Source organism: Ascaphus truei, chromosome 18 (genome assembly GCF_040206685.1).
Source record: "Ascaphus truei isolate aAscTru1 chromosome 18, aAscTru1.hap1, whole genome shotgun sequence".
NCBI classification, from domain to species: Eukaryota; Metazoa; Chordata; class Amphibia; order Anura; family Ascaphidae; genus Ascaphus; species Ascaphus truei.
The window spans coordinates 34234276-34255751 of NC_134500.1; the positions used below are offsets into that span (position 1 = coordinate 34234276).

The following is a 21476-nucleotide window of genomic DNA, read 5'->3' on the forward strand; positions in this document are numbered from 1 at the left end:
TATTACGGGCAGCAATCACCTACATTATAACAACTTAGGGATACACTGCAGTCCCATGACAATATGCCGTGACAGCTTATTTTGTACTGGACATTGTCAGTATAGAGCGAATGACATTAGCACGCTGCAGTTTGCCGAAATTATGGGATGTCGCGCGCTGATGACGCGACGCAACCCCCAGCCACCATTGAAAGAGGAATTTTGGCCCACATGACTATAAGTCTACAGATATGTGACTGGCCATGTGACTTGACATGGCCAATCAGTGCCTTTTCTTCTCGTTTCTGAAGTGTGGGTGGGATACATTTACTCTGAGGACCAATCATAGTCTGTAACCAATTAACCAATAGGGTAACAATAAAGTGTATAAATAAGTAAGGGAATCACTCTGTCTTTGCCCCCGATGAAGCCACTACAGGTGAAACATATGTAGGGCAAGCTAAGCGTTACCACCTAGTACGCTGGCTATATCGGAGAGGTCTGTTGCCTAATTCCTTTCAGAGTGTTTCGGAGACTTCATTAGGAAGCACAACACTCTGACTACTCCTCAATCTTTGCATGGTTCATGGTTCATAGTACAAGACACATACTTTGTGATCTTGCGACAACTGCTATTGCTCACCATGACAGACCCACAGGCTCACTAAATTTTGAACCTGACGGTCTGGCACAAATGTGTATGTATACCTGATCTATTACTGTATCCACTTGGCAATTCGAGCGTACACATCAATTCAGGTTACACCCCTCACTACCATCTAGGAGTAGCTTTCAAACGACATTAAATTGTAGCAAAATCACTACCACCTCTAGTATAATTATATAGTTGTGGGACACTCTAATTGATAATAGTGGTTTTGACCTACACTGTCAGTTTCTATTGGGTACACAGTTAACCTCTCCGTTTTTAATTTAATAATTTTAATTACTTTGGTTCACATTATTGCTGCAATAAACACATTTTAATTGTTTATTAATAAATAGTAAGTTTTAACACAGGTATAGGTGATCTCTTGTGCGGCGTATAGGGAGCTTTTCTTTATCTTTTTGATCATTATTACCCAAGGGTATACACTGATAAGTGTGCTTTTCTCACAATGTTTTAAAGACTGCCCATTTATCTTCTACATTTTTTCCCTGCAAAAACATCATCCCATTGTATTACTACTAGATTAGACCTCAGTTTATTAAAATCTGCCTTTCCAAAGTTGAAGGTCTTTGTTGAACCCAAGTAATCTGTTTTTTGATCATTTATTTCAAATGAGACCATGTTATGATCACTGTTACCCAAATGTTCCAGGACTTGAATATTTGTTATTACTTCAATATTGTTTGATATGACCAAATCCAGAACTGCCCCTCTCCTGGTTGGTTCCTCAATAATTTGGGTCATATAATTGTCTTTAAGCACCCCCAAAAACCTGTTCCCTTTTGTTGTAACGCTAATCTCATTGCCCCAGTCTATGTCTGGATAATTAAAATCCCCCATTATGCAAACATGACCCAGTTTTGATGCCTTCTCCATTTGCAAAAGTATTTTAGCTTCCTCAATCTCACAGATATTTGGTGGTTTATAGCATATTCCCACAAACATTTTCTTTATACTTTTACCTCCACTGCTAATTTCTATCCACAAAGTCTCTACATTTTCATCATTCCCTTCATAGACATCATCCCTTATAATAGGTTTTAGATCCGGTTTAACATATAAACATACTCCACCTCCCCTTCTATTTGTTCGATCCTTCCGAAAAAGAGAATAACCCTCTAAATTAACTGTCCAGTCATGAGTTTCATCCAAACATGTTTCAGTAATGCCTATGATATCCTACTGCTCCCTTGCAGCTATTAATTCAAGCTCCCCCATTTTATCTGTCAGGCTTCTTGCATTAGCAAGCATGCATTTAAGGTTTTTTTCAGCCTGTACTATTATCTTATCTGCTCCTTCCTTTCTGCGCCCACTTTGTTTAGTCTTTAGAAGTTTTCTAGTATTATCTGTATTTACTATGGGTGTCTCACTGCTTGTCAAACGTGCACTTGCCACCATTCTACCTCCATACCACCTAGTATCCTCATCTATTCCATTTAGTTCATTATCTGTTTCATTCCCCTCCCCCCTCCATCCTAGTTTAAAATCTCCTCCAACCTTTTTAGCATTCTTCCCCATAGCACAGAAGATCCCTCTTCATTGAGGTGCAATCCGTCCCTAGAATATAGATGGCACCTCTCAGAAAAGGAGTCCCAGTGCTCTAAAAACCCAAACCCCTCCTTCCTGTACCACTTTCTTAGCCATGCATTAACCTCCCTGATCTCTGACTGTCTCCCTGCGGTAGCGCATGGCACTGGTAGTATTTCAGAAAATACTACCTTGGAGGTCCTTGCCTTAAGCTTTTGGCCTAGATCCCTGTAATCATTTTTTAGGACCCTCCATCTTTCTCTAACTTTGTCATTGATGCCAACGTGTACCAAGACCGCCGGGTCAATCCCAGCCCCCCCCCCAACAATCTGTCTACCCGATCCGCAATGTGCCGAACCCGAGCACCCGGGAGACAAAAAACTGTTCGGTTCATGCGGTCACGGCAACAGATTGCCCTATCTACCTTCCTAATAATGGAGTCCCCTAACACCACAATCTTTCTTTGTATCTGAGCATCCTGAGTCCCCACTGTGCTGGAGGAACTATTCCCCTGGCTGCTAGAGGAATTAGTCTCCCCCAGCCTTGCCATTTCTACCCCAACATTCCCAATATCTTCACTCAACATGGCAAATCTATTGGGATGTGTCAGCTCAGAAATGACCTGCCTCTCCCTATTGCCCCTGCTTCCCCTTCTAACTGTCACCCAGCTACCTACCTGCTCCTCACTAACAGCAACCAAGCTACCTACCTGCTCCTCACTCACAGCGCCACCATCTGCACCACTAATCGAAGCAAGGGTCTGCTCAGTATCTCTCTGCGTGTTATTGTATCGCTCTGCATGTTATTATATCTCTCTGCACGTTATTATATCTCTCTATGTTATTATATCTCTGCGTGTTATTATATCTCTGCGTGTTATTATATCTCTGCGTGTTATTATATCTCTGCGTATTATTATATCTCTGCGTTATTATATCTCTGTGTTATTATATATCTCTGCGTGTTTTATATCTCTCTGCATGTTATTATATCTCTGCGTGTTTTATATCTCTCTGCATGTTGTTATATCTCTCTGCGTGTTGTTATATCTCTCTGCGTGTTGTTATATCTCTCTGCGTGTTGTTATATCTCTCTGCGTGTTGTTATATCTCTCTGCGTGTTGTTATATCTCTCTGCGTGTTTTATATCTCTGCGTGTTATTATATCTCTGCGTGTTATTATATATCTGTGTGTTATTATATCTCTCTGCATGTTATTATATATCTACATGTTATTATATCGCTCTGCGTGTTATTATATCTCTCTGCGTGTTATATCTCTGCGCATTATTATATCACTCTGCATGTTATTATATCTCTCTGCGTGCTATTATTTTGCTCTGCCTGTTATTATATCTCTCTGTGTGTTATTATATTGCTCTGTCTGTTATTATATCTCTCTGCGTGTTATTATATTGCTCTGCTTGTTATTATATCCCTCTGCGTGTTATTATATCGCTCTGCATGTTATTATATCTCTGTGTTATTATATCGCTCTGCATGTTATTATATCTCTGCGTGTTATTATATCGCTCTGCGTGTTATTATACTGTTCTGCGTGTTATTATACCTCTCTGTGTGTTATTATATTGCTCTGCGTGTTATTATATCTCTCTACATGTTATTATATCTCTGCGTGTTATATCTCTCTGTGTGTTATTATACCACTCTGCATGCTATTATTTTGCTCTGCATGTTATTAGATCTCTCTGTGTTTTATATCACTCTGCATGTTATTATATCTCTATGCGTGTTATTATATCTCTGCGTGTTATTACATCGCTCTGCGTGTTATTATATCTCTCTGCGTGTTATTATATCTCTGCGTGTTATTATATCGCTCTGCTTGTTAATATATCTCTTGGTATGTTATATCTCTGCGTGTTATTACATTGCTCTGCGTGTTATTACATCTCTCTGCGTGTTATTATATCGCTCTGCTTGTTAATATATCTCTTGGTATGTTATATCGCTGTGTGTTATTACATCGCTCTGCGTGTTATTATATCGCTCTGCGTGTTATTATATCTCTCTGCGTGTTATTATATCTCTCTGCGTGTTATTATATCACTCTGCGTGTTATTACATCGCTCTGCGTGTTATTACATCTCTCTGTGTGTTATTACATCTCTCTGCATGTTATTATATCTCTATGCGTGTTATTATATCTCTATGCGTGTTATTATATCTCTATGCGTGTTATTATATCTCTATGCATGTTATTATATCTCTGCGTGTTATTATATCTCTCTGCGTGTTATTATATCTCTCTTCGTGTTGTTATATCTCTCTGCGTGTTGTTATATCTCTCTGCGTGTTGTTATATCTCTCTGCGTGTTGTTATATCTCTCTGCGTGTTGTTATATCTCTCTGCGTGTTTTATATCTCTGCGTGTTATTATATCTCTGCGTGTTATTATATATCTGTGTGTTATTATATCTCTCTGCATGTTATTATATATCTACATGTTATTATATCGCTCTGCGTGTTATTATATCTCTCTGCGTGTTATATCTCTGCGCATTATTATATCACTCTGCATGTTATTATATATCTCTGCGTGTTATTATATCTCTCTGCGTGCTATTATTTTGCTCTGCCTGTTATTATATCTCTGTGTGTTATTATATTGCTCTGTCTGTTATTATATCTCTCTGCGTGTTATTATATTGCTCTGCGTGTTATTATATCGCTCTGCATGTTATTATAATCTCTCTGTGTTATTATATCGCTCTGCATGTTATTATATCTCTGCATGTTATTATATCGCTCTGCGTGTTATTATACTGCTCTGCGTGTTATTATACCTCTCTGTGTGTTATTATATTGCTCTGCGTGTTATTATAGCTCTCTACATGTTATTATATCTCTGCGTGTTATTACATCTCTCTGCGTGTCATTATATCGCTCTGCTTGTTAATATATCTCTCGATATGTTATATCGCTGTGTGTTATTACATCGCTTTGCGTGTTATTATATCGCTCTGCGTGTTATTATATCTCTCTGCGTGTTATTATATCTCTCTGCGTGTTATTATATCGCTCTGCGTGTTATTACATCGCTCTGCGTGTTATTACATCTCTCTGCGTGTTATTACATCTCTCTGCGTGTTATTACATCTCTATGCGTGTTATTATATCTCTATGCGTGTTATTATATCTCTATGCGTGTTATTATATCTCTATGCATGTTATTATATCTCTGCGTGTTATTATATCTCTCTGCGTGTTATTATATCTCTCTGCGTGTTATTATATCTCTGCGTGTTATTATATCTCTCCTTGTTAATATATCTCTCGGCAAGTTATATCTCTGCATGTTATTACATCTCTCTGCGTGTTATTATATCTCTCCTTGTTAATATATCTCTCGGTATGTTATATCTCTGCGTGTTAATATATCTCTCGATATGTTATATCTCTGTGTGTTATTACATCTCTATGCGTGTTATTATATCTCTGCATGTTATTTTATCGCTCTGCGTGTTATTATATCTCTCTGCATATTATTATCTCTCTCTGCGTGTTATTATCTCTCTCTGCGTGTTATTATCTCTCTCTGCGTGTTATTATATCCCTCTGCGTGTTATTATATCCCTCTGCGTGTTATTATATCGCTCTGCGTGTTATTATATCCCTCTGCGTGTTATTATATCCCTCTGCGTGTTATTATATCGCTCTGCGTGTTATTATATCGCTCTGCGTGTTATTATATCTCTCTGCGTGTTATTATCTCTCTCTGCGTGTTATGATATCGCTCTGCGTGTTATGATATCGCTCTGCGTGTTATTATATCTCTCTGCGTGTTATTATATCTCTCTGCGTGTTATTATATCTCTGCGTGTTATTATCTCTCTCTGCATGTTATTATCTCTCTCTGCGTGTTATTATATCCCTCTGCATGTTATTATATCGCTCTGCGTGTTATTATATCTCTCTGCGTGTTATTATATCTCTCTGCGTGTTATTATCTCTCTCTGCGTGTTATTATCTCTCTCTGCGTGTTATCTCTCTCTGCGTGTTATTATCTCTCTGCGTGTTATTATCTCTCTCTGCGTGTTATATCGCTCTGCGTGTTATATCGCTCTGCGTGTTATTATCTCTCTCTGCGTGTTATTATCTCTCTCTGCGTGTTATTATCTCTCTCTGCGTGTTATTATCTCTCTCTGCGTGTTATTATCTCTCTCTGCGTGTTATTATATCTCTCTGCGTGTTATTATACCGCTCTGCGTGTTATTATATCGCTCTGCGTGTTATTATATCATCTCTGCGTGTTATTATACCGCTCTGCGTGTTATTATATCGCTCTGCGTGTTATTATATCGCTCTGCGTGTTATTATATCGCTCTGCGTGTTATTATATCGCTCTGTGTGTTATTATATCTCTCTCTGCGTGTTATTATATCTCTCTCTGCGTGTTATTATATCGCTCTGTGTGTTATTATATCTCTCCGTGTGTTATTATATCTCTCCGTGTTATTATATCGCTCTGCGTGTTATATCTCTCCGTGTGTTATGCCGCCATCTCCTCGGGTCACCTCGCTGCAGGTCAGAAATATAAAAGAAGCGCATGGAGCGACACTCACTAGTAGTAAAAATATGTGTTACTTTATATAAAAAATACACTTAACACTTACATAAACATGCGCCTTCCAATCGTCCTAATAGGATCAGCTGTTGACTGAACCTCGGTTGCAGACGATGTTAAGGGCACTCTCATGCATGCGAGGGGAGAGGAGAGAGAGGGGGACACACCGGGTCCAGGGAGAGTCCTATTTCCTCGCAGAGAGCTCAAAGAACAGCTGTAGAAGCCAGTCGCGGCGTTCTCGCTAGGGGGGCATTGACTCCAGATGTCAGTCGGCACGGCGTCTTACATCATCTGTCATGGAACTCTAACTCACTACCTCAACGCGTTTCACATCTATGACACTTCATCTGCCCTCATCACTGCAGGTCACCTCGCCGCCATCGACGCTGTTCACTTTGCCACCATCGCCGGAGGTCACCTCGTCGCCATCGCCGGTGGTAACCTCGCCGCCATCACTGCAGGTCACCATGTCGCCTTCGCCAGTGGTCACCTCGCCGCCATCGCCGCAGGTCACCTCGCCGCCATCGCCGGTGGTCACTTCGCCACCATCTACCTTTAAAAACCTTTTATTTGCAAATATCCACATTTTTCACTTTTTCATTTTGTAACAAAAAATATCTCTTAGGCGTTATAGAGAGCAAAGTAAGTGGTTATACAAAAACCTTTTATTACTAAGATAACTTAAATAGAAATCATTACATATCTTGTTATAACATTATCTTTAGTTTAGGCATCCAGGCATCAATCTGTAACACAGCCTGGTGACATCACAATGCACATGGTCTGGTGACATCACAATGCACATGGTCTGGTGACATCACAATGCACATGGTCTGGTGACATCACAATGCACATGGTCTGGTGACATCACAATGCACATGGTCTGGTGACATCACAATGCACATGGTCTGGTGACATTACAATGCACATAGCCTGGTTACATCACAATGCACATGGCCTGGTGACATCACAATGCACATGGCCTGGTGACATCACAATGCACATGGCCTGGTGACATTACAATGCACATAGCCTGGTTACATCACAATGCACATGGCCTGGTTGCACATAAGGAGAGTCAGATAGCTGTGAAGTTTACACGGAAAGTGAGGAAGTCAGTTGGCGCGTGAGGAGAAAGTAAGAACACTGGGGGGGGGGGGAGAGAGGCGGAGAGAATTGGGGACATCGTAAGGTATTAAAGGAAAGTGATGGGAGAGATATGAGGGGGGGAGAGAAAGGGGTAGGGGGTGAGAGCAGGACAGGGGGGGAGATGAGGAGAGGGGAGATAAGGCTGGTTTCTTGGTTGGTATACACACACACGCCCAGAGAGGTAATACCGGCATACACGCCCAGAAAGGTAATACCGGTATACACACACATGCCCAGAGAGGTAATACCGGTATACACATGCACGTCCAGACTGGATAATACCGGTATATACATACACTCCCAGAGAGGTAATACCGGTATGCACATACACGCCCAAAGAGGTAACACCGGTGTACACATACACGCCCAGAGAGGTAATACCGGTATACACATACACGCCCAGAGAGGTAATACCGGTATACACATGCACGTCTAGAGAGGTAATACCGGTATATACATACACGCCCAGAGAGTTAACACTGGTATACACATACACACTGTGATGCCGACACCACATTGCAGTCTCTTTTATCCCAAATGAGGCAGGAAACGCTGTATTTCTCTATACTTGGGGTTTATTTACAGGGATAAATAATACGAATAGGCCCACCGTCCCTTTAAGAAAACCAAATAAAATCTTATCCCTATTCAGGGAACTAACTGATTTCTCAGGTCCTTACTATCAGGGCCGCCAGCTAAGCCGGTTGTCAGCCGCAAAACATGTACATTCCATACAAAGTCTCTGCAGATAATAACAAAGCGCTTGCCTTATCTTTAGTCTTTTAAGGTCCTCTGCAACCAGACGTCACTGCTTCAGCATGGCTCTCTCAGCAGTGGCTCTCACTCTCTGCAAGCTTCTTTAACCAGCTCCTGGTAGCTGGGGAGCTCCTCTGTCTCCCCCCCTTCTCTGGGGAAAACTGTCTCTCTGTGCATTGCCGCTTCCTTGTTTTTCAGGAGTTCAGCCCAGGCTGATTAATTAGATTTCAGGTGTTCTTGACAACTCCAGGGAGGATTAACTCTTGCCAGCACCTAGATGCCAGTGCTGGTATCACAACACCCAGAGAGGTAATGCCGGTATACACATGCACGCCCAGAGAGGTAATACCGGCATACACATACATGCCCAGAGAGGTAATACCGGTATACACATGCACGCCAAGAGAGGTAATACCGATATACACATACACGCCCAGAGAGGTAATACCGATATACACATACACACCCAGAGAGGTAATACCGGTATACACATACACGCCCAGAGAGGTAATACCGGTATGCACATACACAACCAGTGAGGTAATACCGGTATACACATACACGCCCAGAGAGGTAATACCTGTATACACATACACGCCCAGAGAGGTAATACCGGTATACACATACACGCCCAGAGAGGTAATACCGGTATACACATACACGCCCAGAGAGGTAATACCGGTATACACATACACGCCCAGAGAGGTAATACCGGTATACACATACACGCCCAGAGAGGTAATACCGGTACACACATACACGCCCAGAGAGGTAATACCGGTATACACATACACGCCCAGAGAGGTAATACCGGTATACACATACACGCCCAGAGAAGTAATACCGGTATACACATACACGCCCAGAGAGGTAATACCGGTATACACATACACGCCCAGAGAGGTAATACCGGTATACACATACACGCCCAGAGAGGTAATACCGGTATACACATACACGCCCAGAGAGGTAATACCGGTTATACACATACACGCCCAGAGAGGTAATACCGGTATACACATACACGCCCAGAGAGGTAATACCGGTATACACACACACTCCCAGAGAGGTAATACCGGTACACACATACACACCCAGAGAGGTAACACCGGTATACACATACACGCCCAGAGAGGTAATACCGGTATACACATACACGCCCAGAGAGGTAATACCGGTATACACACACACTCCCAGAGAGGTAATACCGGTACACACATACACACCCAGAGAGGTAATACCGGTACACACATACACACCCAGAGAGGTAATACCGGTATACACATACACACCCAGAGAGGTAATACCGGTATACACATACACGCCCAGAGAGGTAATACCGGTATACACATGCACGTCTAGAGAGGTAATACCAGTATATACATACACGCCCAGAGAGTTAACACTGGTATACACATACACACTGTGATGCCGACACCACATTGCAGTCTCTTTTATCCCAAATGAGGCAGGAAACGCTGTATTTCTCTATACTTGGGGTTTATTTACAGGGATAAATAATACGAATAGGCCCACCGTCCCTTTAAGAAAACCAAATAAAATCTTATCCCTATTCAGGGAACTAACTGATTTCTCAGGTCCTTACTATCAGGGCCGCCAGCTAAGCCGGTTGTCAGCCGCAAAACATGTACATTCCATACAAAGTCTCTGCAGATAATAACAAAGCGCTTGCCTTATCTTTAGTCTTTTAAGGTCCTCTGCAACCAGACGTCACTGCTTCAGCATGGCTCTCTCAGCAGTGGCTCTCACTCTCTGCAAGCTTCTTTAACCAGCTCCTGGTAGCTGGGGAGCTCCTCTGTCTCCCCCCCCTTCTCTGGGGAAACTGTCTCTCTGTGCATTGCCGCTTCCTTGTTTTTCAGGAGTTCAGCCCAGGCTGATTAATTAGATTTCAGGTGTTCTTGACAACTCCAGGGAGGATTAACTCTTTCCAGCACCTAGATGCCAGTGCTGGTATCACAACACCCAGAGAGGTAATACCGGTATACACATGCACGCCCAGAGAGGTAATACCGGCATACACATACATGCCCAGAGAGGTAATACCGGTATACACATGCACGCCAAGAGAGGTAATACCGATATACACATACACGCCCAGAGAGGTAATACCGATATACACATACACACCCAGAGAGGTAATACCGGTATACACATACACGCCCAGAGAGGTAATACCGGTATGCACATACACAACCAGTGAGGTAATACCGGTATACACATACACGCCCAGAGAGGTAATACCTGTATACACATATACGCCCAGAGAGGTAATACCGGTATACACATACACGCCCAGAGAGGTAATACCGGTATACACATACACGCCCAGAGAGGTAATACCGGTATACACATACACGCCCAGAGAGGTAATACCGGTATACACATACACACCCAGAGAGGTAATACCGGTATACACATACACGCCCAGAGAGGTAATACCGGTACACACATACACACCCAGAGAGGTAATACCGGTATACACATACACGCCCAGAGAGGTAATACCGGTATACACATACACGCCCAGAGAAGTAATACCGGTATACACATACACGCCCAGAGAGGTAATACCGGTATACACATACACGCCCAGAGAGGTAATACCGGTATACACATACACGCCCAGAGAGGTAATACCGGTATACACATACACGCCCAGAGAGGTAATACCGGTATACACATACACGCCCAGAGAGGTAATACCGGTATACACATACACGCCCAGAGAGGTAATACCGGTATACACATACACGCCCAGAGAGGTAATACCGGTATACACATACACGCCCAGAGAGGTAATACCGGTTATACACATACACGCCCAGAGAGGTAATACCGGTATACACATACACGCCCAGAGAGGTAATACCGGTATACACACACACACTCCCAGAGAGGTAATACCGGTACACACATACACACCCAGAGAGGTAATACCGGTATACACATACACGCCCAGAGAGGTAATACCGGTATACACATACACGCCCAGAGAGGTAATACCGGTATGCGCATACACACCCAGAGAGATAATACCGGTATACACATACACGCCCAGAGAGGTAATACCGGTATGCGCATACACACCCAGAGAGGTGATACCGGTATACACATACACACCCAGAGAGATAATACCGGTATACACATACACGCCCAGAGAGGTGATACCGGTATACACATACACACCCAGAGAGGTGATACCGGTATACACATAAACGCCCAGAGAGATAATACCGGTATACACATACACGCCCAGAGAGGTAATACCGGTATACACATACACACCCAGAGAGATAATACCGGTATACACATACACGCCCAGAGAGGTGATACCGGTATACACATACACGCCCAGAGAGGTAATACCGGTATACACATACACGCCCAGAGAGGTGATACCGGTATACACATACACGCCCAGAGAGGTGATACCGGTATACACATACACACCCAGAGAGATAATACCGGTATACACATACACGCCCAGAGAGGTGATACCGGTATACACATACACGCCCAGAGAGGTGATACCGGTATACACATACACGCCCAGAGAGGTGATACCGGTATACACATACACGCCCAGAGAGGTAATACCGGTATACACATACACGCCCAGAGAGATAATACCGGTATACACATACACGCCCAGAGAGATAATACCGGTATACACATACACGCCCAGAGAGGTGATACCGGTATACACATAAACGCCCAGAGAGGTAATACACATACACGCCCAGAGAGGTAATACCGGTATACACATACACGCCCAGAGAGATAATACCGGTATACACATACACGCCCAGAGAGGTAATACCGGTATACACATACACACCCAGAGAGGTAATACCTGTATACACATACACACCCAGAGAGTTAATACCGATATACACATACACGCCCAGAGAGGTAATACCGGTATACACATACACGCCCAGAGAGATAATACCGGTATACACATACACGCCCAGAGAGATAATACCGGTATACACATACACGCCCAGAGAGGTGATACCGGTATACACATAAACGCCCAGAGAGGTAATACCGGTATACACATACACGCCCAGAGAGGTGATACCGGTATACACATAAACGCCCAGAGAGGTAATACCGGTATACACATACACGCCCAGAGAGGTATACACATACACACCCAGAGAGTTAATACCGATATACACATACACGCCCAGAGAGGTAATACCGGTATACACATACACGCCCAGAGAGTTAATACCGATATACACATACACGCCCAGAGAGATAATACCGGTATACACATACACGCCCAGAGAGATAATACCGGTATACACATACACGCCCAGAGAGATAATACCGGTATACACATACACGCCCAGAGAGGTAATACCGCTATACACATACACGCCCAGAGAGGTAATACCGGTATACACATACACGCCCAGAGAGGTAATACCGGTATACACATACACGCCCAGAGAGGTAATACCGGTATACACATACACACCCAGAGAGGTAATTACCGGTATACACATACACGCCCAGAGAGGTAATACCGGTATACACATACACACCCAGAGAGGTAATACCGTATACACATACACGCCCAGAGAGGTAATACCGGTATACACATACACACCCAGAGAGGTAATACCGGTATACACATACACGCCCAGAGAGGTAATACCGGTATAAACATACACGCCCAGAGAGGTAATACCGGTATACACATACACACCCAGAGAGGTAATACCGGTATACACATACACGCCCAGAGAGGTAATACCAGTATACACATACACGCCCAGAGAGGTAATACCGGTATACACATACACACCCAGAGAGGTAATACCGGTATACACATACACGCCCAGAGAGGTAATACCGGTATACACATACACACCCAGAGAGGTAATACCGGTATACACATACACGCCCAGAGAGGTAATACCGGTATACACATACACGCCCAGAGAGGTAATACCGGTATACACATACACGCCCAGAGAGGTAATACCGGTATACACATACACGCCCAGAGAGGTAATACCGGTATACACATACACGCCCAGAGAGGTAATACCGGTATACACATACACACCCAGAGAGGTAATACCGGTATACACATACACGTCCTGAGAGGTAATACCGGTATACACATACACGCCCAGAGAGGTAATACCGGTATACACATACACACCCAGAGAGGTAATACCGGTATACACATACACGTCCTGAGAGGTAATACCGGTATACACATACACGCCCAGAGAGGTAATACCGATATACACATACACGCCCAGAGAGGTAATACCGGTATATACATACAAGCCCAGAGAGGTAATACCGATATACACATACACGCCCAGAGAGGTAATACCGGTATACACATACACACACAGAGAGGTAATACCGGTATACACATACACGCCCAGAGAGGTAATACCGGTATACACATACACGCCCAGAGAGGTAATACAGGTATATACATACACGCCCAGAGAGGTAATACCGGTATACACATACACGCCAGAGAGGTAATACCGATATACACATACACACCCAGAGAGGTAATACCGGTATACACATACACGCCCAGAGAGGTAATACCGATATACACATACACACCCAGAGAGGTAATACCGGTATACACATACACGTCCAGTATTACCTCAGCGGTTCAATACTGGACACCTGGCACCCCTACTTACTCATCTCCCCAAGCTGGGGCTCCCGCAGCTGAAACACATTATTTTTTAGCTCTGGGGACCCCCTGGTCCCAGAGATATCACCGACGGTAGCGCTGGTACCATCCCCTCCAGGGAAAACAACATGGAGTTTCAAATCTACTGCGTCCTGCGGGGCAATAGGTAAGCATTTTGGGGCTCTGGGTACCCGGAGCGGAAATGAATGTGGTTCGTCTGCGGAGACCCCCATTCCGACACATGTAACAAAAGATTTGTGTCCTGAGTTCGAAGGTCTGTGTGTCGAAAAAACTCAGACACCATATTTTCTGGCCGTGGCTACACCATGTTTCTGTTTGTGAATTACAAAACCGCTGGTCCAAAAGTGGCAATAATCTGCCCCTTTTATTGCGAGACTCCCCTTGTCCATTATCTCTTAGAATACAGTGCTTCCACAGCAGCCAGGGATTCTGGGTAATGACATGCAATGAGCGCTCAGAGTGGATCACCTTTTGCTTAATTTCCATTTTGACATGGGTCCCTATAAGCGTACGCCTGCCGCATTACACAGCATTTCAGCAGAGCCTGGGTTACAGAAGTGCAGAGGCTGTAACCCTACTCACAGACAGCCTGGGTTACAGAAGTGCAGAGGCTGTAACCCTACTCACAGACAGCCTGGGTTACAGAAGTGCAGAGGCTGTAACCCTACTCACAGACAGCCTGGGTTACAGAAGTGCAGAGGCTGTAACCCTACTCACAGACAGCCTGGGTTACAGAAGTGCAGAGCCAGTAACCCTACTCACAGACAGCCTAGGTTACAGAAGTGCAGGGGCTGTAACCCTACTCACAGACAGCCTGGGTTACAGAAGTGCAGAGGCTGTAACCCTACTCACAGACAGCCTGGGTTACAGAAGTGCAGAGGCTGTAACCCTACTCACAGACAGCCTGGGTTACAGAAGTGCAGAGCCAGTAACCTACTCACAGACAGCTTCTTCCACCTTTTGGGTTTCGTCAGTGTGAGGCTGGGTATACTGGCTTTGCCACGTGAAGCCACACATTATATAAGTTATGGTGGGTAAACAAGTGACAAAAACCCTCCGTGTACAGTGTCCAGCAAATAAAAATATCACTTGTGGGCACATTGAGAAACAAACTACTGGTGAACCTGATAAGAGGCTGTGAAACCATGTGTCCCAGACGAGGATACCGGCATAAAGGGAGGCAGGGCTGGTGACCATGTATATACAGTGGTGTGAAAAAGAAAGTACACCCGCTTTGAATTCCATGGTTTTACATATCAGGCCATAATAACAATCATCTGTTCCTTAGCAGGTCTTAAAATTAGGTAAATACAACCTCAGATGAACAACAACACATGACATATTACACTGTGTGTGTGTGTGTGTGTGTGTGTGTGTGTGTGTGTGTGTGTGTGTGTGTGTGTGTGTGTGTGTGTGTGTACACATGACATATTACACAGTGTCATGATTTATTTAACAAAAATAAAGCCAAAATGAAGAAGCTATGTGTGAAATACTAAGTACACCCTTACTGCTTCCGTAGGAAATAAGATGCTAAGTAGCAGACAGGTGCTGCTAATCAAATGTCCTTGATTAATTGATCATCAGCAAGTGTGACCACCGCTATAAAAGCCGAAGTTTTAGCAGTTAGCAAACTCCAGGGGACAAGCTCTTCTTGCTTACTCAAAGGAGAGTGACTTTGTAGTGGCTGGCCCTACAGAACCCACCCACTACCCAGGCACTGCAAGCCACACACCGGATGTCCTGGACATTGTCTTACTGAAGAACGTGAAACATTCTGTCCAGTTGGAAACCCTGGCGGAACTGACCTCAGACCACAACCCAGTTACCATTACTGTTGGCGACGAGATGGAAACCCACCAGCAAACACCCAGGTACAACTTCACCAGGGCGAACTGGAGCCTGTACAAAGAAGAGTTGAGCAACATCACAAACCCCCGCCCCCTGGACACCAACGGAGACATTGATGATGCTGTTAACACCTTTATTACCGCAGTCCAACATGCAATAGAGCACAGCGTCCCGAAACAGATGCCCAAACGCTGCTCCATCTACGACCTACCGAGCGGGATCAAGCAAGCAATTGCTGAGAAAAACAGGGCCCGACGCCAGTGGCAGAAGTTCCGCACACCTGACCTTCTGGTAAAGTACAACTCACTTGCCAGACTACTGCGACAGCAAATCAGCCAACACCGGGGGGAGAGGTGGGAGGCCGCAGCAGCCAAGCTGAAGGAATCCGACAACTCTGTTTGGAGAATGACCCAACGCCTGACCGGGAAGAAGGAGTCAAATCCACCTATCCAGGGCCAGACCCACCTGGCATGTAGCAACAAGGACAAGGCAGAGGTTCTCGCTGACACACTGGAGACAACTTTTAGGCCTAACCAAGCCAGCAAAATAGCACGGGAAGTTGAGCAAGGAGTTAACAGGCATCTTACCGAGCACCTACCAGAGACCGAAGCGGAAACCCTTGAAGGATGCACCAGGACCGAGATAACGCAACTTGCAGAAAAGCTGGCAAATGGCAAAGCACCAGGAAGTGACGGAATTACCAACCTGGCCATCAAGAAGCTTCCGCCGGCAGCCATGGAATGCCTCACAGAAATCTTCAATGCATGCATGCGGCTCCAGCACTTTCCTCAATCCTGGAAGGAAGCCAAGGTCATTGTATTTCCAAAGTCTGGAAAACCACTGAGGGATCCTGCAAACTACCGTTCGATAAGCCTGCTCTCTGGACTGTCGAAACTCCTGGAGAAAGTTATTCTTACGCGCCTCCGCCACTTTGCCTCTGGTAAAAACATTCTACTAAAGGAGCAATTTGGATTCCGGAAGGACCACTCAACCAACCATCAGCTGCTGCGAGTTGTTGACATAATAAGCCATGGATTCAACATCCACAAATCAACTGGAGTTGTCTTCTTGGACGTGGCCAAAGCGTTTGACAGAGTTTGGCATGAAGGACTACTGCACAAAATGATCAACCTGAAATTCCGAAACTACCTGATTAAGCTGACTGCAAGCTACTTGCGGGAGCGCACATTCCACGTGGCTGTGCAGGAAGAGCTCTCAACAACACGCCCCATCCGCGCAGGCGTGCCACAGGGATCAGTCCTGGGACCTTTCCTTTTCAACCTCTTCATGAATGACATCCCTACAGACCTCCACAAGACTCAACTGGCACTCTACGCAGATGATGTGGCAGTCATCTCCCAGTCCTTCAGAGAGAAAGAAGTAGCTAAGAACATCCAGAAAGCACTAGACATGCTATCAACATGGTACAGCGACTGGCAAGTAGGACTGAACTCCAGCAAGACTACAGCTACACTGTTTACCAAAAAGAGGATCAAGGCACACCCGCCAATCACCCTCAACGGAGAGGCTATCAAATGGGAGCCAAACAGCTCTTACCTAGGGGTAATCCTAGATAGCAAGCTAAGCTGGAGAAACCACATTGAGAAGATTCAACAGAAGGCAACAACCAAGCTGGCAGCACTGTACCCTCTGCTGAAGACAAGGACCATGCCCATCAAGAGCAAAGTCAATGTGATCAAGGCGATCATTAGACCCACAATGACATACGCCTCCCCGGTGTGGAGTGGCTGCCACCAACAGCAAAGATCATCTCTCCAAAAATTACAGAACAAGGCGCTGCGGATTGCGTCCAACGCTCCACTTCCTACAAGAATAGCAGACCATAGGGAACTGGGCATCGAGATGTTAGATGAACATCTAAAGAAGCTCAACAAGAAATTCTACAAGGAACTGGACCAGAACTCAAACCCGCTGATCAAGAAGCTTGCTGCGATCTCTGCAAACCCATTTGACCGCTACCCACGACCCATCACAGCGCTGACCCTGTGAAACCAACTCAACTGTGGCAAGTAACACAGATCAAGAAGCTTCCTAAAGTGTGCGACAATGCACTCAACAAGAGAACTTGGAGTAATGAGGCTCAAGCCTCGGTATCCAATATCACCACTGACAGATTTAATCTGTCAGTCAGAACAGAACGGTCAGTTTGCTTGTCTGGAGCATTCAGGTGTGTGTTAACACAATGCCAAGGAGGAAAGACATCAGCAATGATCTTAGTGAAGCAATTGTTGCTGCCCATCAATCTAGGAAGAGGTATAAGGCCATTTCCAAACAATTTAAAGTCCATCATTCTACAGTGAGAAAGATTATTCAAAAGTGGAAAACATTCAAGACAGTTGCCAATTTTCCCAGGAGTGGACGTCCCAGCAAATTCAACCAAAGGTCAGACTGTGCAATGCTCAGAGAAATTGCAAAAAAAACAAGAGTTACATCTCAGACTCTACAGGCCTCAGTTAGCATGTTAAATGTTAAAGTTCATGACAGTACAATTAGAAAAAGACTGAACAAGTATAGTTTGTTTGGAAGGGTTGCCAGGAGAAAGTCTCTTCTCTCTAAAAAGAACATGGCAGCACAGCTTAGGTTTGCAAAGTTGCATCTGAACAACTCGCAAGACTTTTGAAACAATGTCCTTTGGACAGACGAGACAAAAGTGGAGATGTTTGGCCATAATGCACAGCGCCACGTTTGGGAAAACCAAACACAGCATTACAGCACAAACACCTCATACCAACTGTCAAGCACGGTGGTGGAGGGGTGATGATTTGGGCTTGTTTTGCAGCCACAGGACCAGGGAACCTTGCAGTCATTGAGTCGACCGTGAACTCCTCTGTATACCAAAGTATTCTAGAGTCAAATGTGAGGCCATCTGTCCGACAGCTAAAGCTTGGCCGAAATTGGGTCATGCAACAGGACAATGATCCCAAGCACACCAACAAATCTACAACAGAATGGCTGAAAAAGAAAAGAATCAAGGTGTTGCAATGGCCCAGTAAAAGTCCAGACCTCAACACGATTGAAATGTTGAGGTGGGACCTTAAGAATGCTGTGCATAAACAAATGCCCGCTAACCTCTGTCACGGTAGCTTGCGACAGGCTGTAATTTTACACCAAAAACTATATATATATAAATATATATATATACCTGGGTTTGAACTGGGACGAGACTTAAGATATAATAAAGTGATTTTATTCCTTGATAAAGGTGAACACAACAAATATGTACAAATAACAGGCAAAATATAGACACTTACGTAAAAGATGAAAATAATGAAAACAGTCCCATCTGAACTGGCAGTTTCATCCAGCAATCAGCCCAAGACATTGCATGGCGACCAAAAATGAAGACAAAGGATAGATGGGAAACAGCAGGTTATAAACCCCTTGTCCCTCTATCTGTAACATTAAGACCCTGGGATTGGTTTGCAATTATCTCCAGCCAATCTTTGGTGGGGGAACACATTTTAGGACAGGCCCCCCTGCTAGCTGGCACATCTGCAGTAGAACTCTGGGGGGTCTCAGACTTTACCAAAAGTTCATATTTACTGCAAATCATTGCATAACTTCCGCTCCGTAATACATACAGTCAGGTGAGATATATTACTGCATTCTGGGACACCTGACGCTCGTAGGAAGACCAAAAATTACATTGTAATATGAACATTAATAGAGATATTAATATCTGGCATTTAGCAGCAGTTACATATTCAATGTTTAGACTTCCCAAGATCGGCTTACTCTCGCCAATACACTTATGTAATTCTTAGCCGGTTCAGCCAAGGACATCTCATAGTATTCTTATATTTAATAAAGTTACTCACTTTTGATATCCTGTTGGGGAATACCTTTTGCTGGAAGGTGTGAATAACAAACCCTTCCCTTCCTTTTGCCTGCTTCCCGCATAAACAATTCCCCTGGGAAGCCAGGCTCAAATCTAGCAGGATATCCTATTTAGCATCCTACTGGCCACGTCAATAAACCTTTTGAAGTGGGCTTTTGCTTTTCGCATAACCAATTAGGTCAGTTACCTATTGATCAGGGCGATGTATCACACCTCTCTGTTGATATACACTTCCAGTGAATACTCATATGAGGCACCATTTGGCTCCTTACGCATTACAAAGACAGGCATTCTGCCTGTACATTAGCACACCATTATTAGCATTCTGCCTGTGTATTTCAAAAACTGCAAAAAGTCACTTTATCAAAAATATATGTCCCTCTTATGACAAAGTTATATTTTTAATATGTGTGTACTTGGGGGGTGACCCGGAGGCTGTACCCCAAGGCTCAGGGTCCTGGCTTACTCCGTTACCAAAATACCAGTTTTCAGGTAACTGTTTATTCAGCACTGCCTTTTGTCACCAACCTGGGTTTAAATCCCAGGACAAAATCAACTGCAGGGCAGTTTTAAAACACAGAGAACCAATATTTAGGCAAAAGCTTGCATTCCCCCATCTGCATCTATCATGTGGGGTTCTAAAACCTTCTCTTTTCACATTCAACTTCAATTAACCCTTTGAAGTCCAGATTTCCTTAAAGGACATAATACAGTGGGATTTCCTTAAACTGTAGCTCATTAACCCCTTAAGTCCCAGTGGGTGGGTTATGCAGACCCTGATCCAGCAACAACATCATTTACACAGGGGAATAAGCATTTTCATGTTATTTAGCAAGGGTTAAGTCACAGTTCTGGGCCTCAGCCCAGTTAACCCCTTGTCTCCCTGGCGAGGTTAGAGGGGGGGCCCTTGGGGGGTAACCCCGTTAATCCCGGGCCAAACCCTCCCTACCGCCACACCTCCCCTGCTCAAGGGCCCCTGGTACCCCAGCGGCCTCCCCATGGCCCTGGGATACCACTGGCGCTCTTGACGCACTCAATACGTCCTGAGGGATTGGCCTGGCAAAATTGTCCTCCGGCATTGACCAGTACACAGTGGATTGTAAAGTCCAGTTCCTGCAAAGCCGGGCATTCTCCTTTGCCTCCCTCTGCCCCCCACCCAGTGCCTTGGGAACCAAGTCCGTGGTGAAGGGGCCCCGGTGCAGTCCAGGCTGCACACTGCCCAGAGACTGGCATGTCTCTGCATCTGCAGGAGACCAGCTATCCAGCACAGACCGTCGCTTTCCTGTCAACCAAGTCTGGGACAGGGTTATGTCACTATTCTGTAGGGACTCTACCTGCCCTGGCTCTGTGCCACCCTGTAGCTGCTCCGC

The 21476-nt window shown here is 44.5% G+C and overlaps 1 long non-coding RNA gene across 1 annotated transcript; it reads right to left on the reverse strand.

The window, feature by feature from the left end:
* Nucleotides 1-6767: 6767 nt before the first annotated feature.
* On the reverse strand, nt 6768-15449 carry LOC142469280 (uncharacterized). Its single transcript, XR_012789014.1, has 2 exons — nt 15338-15449; nt 6768-7316 (listed from the first exon to the last, which is right to left on the reverse strand). It is a non-coding gene; the product is annotated as an uncharacterized LOC142469280 (long non-coding RNA).
* Nucleotides 15450-21476: the final 6027 nt, after the last annotated feature.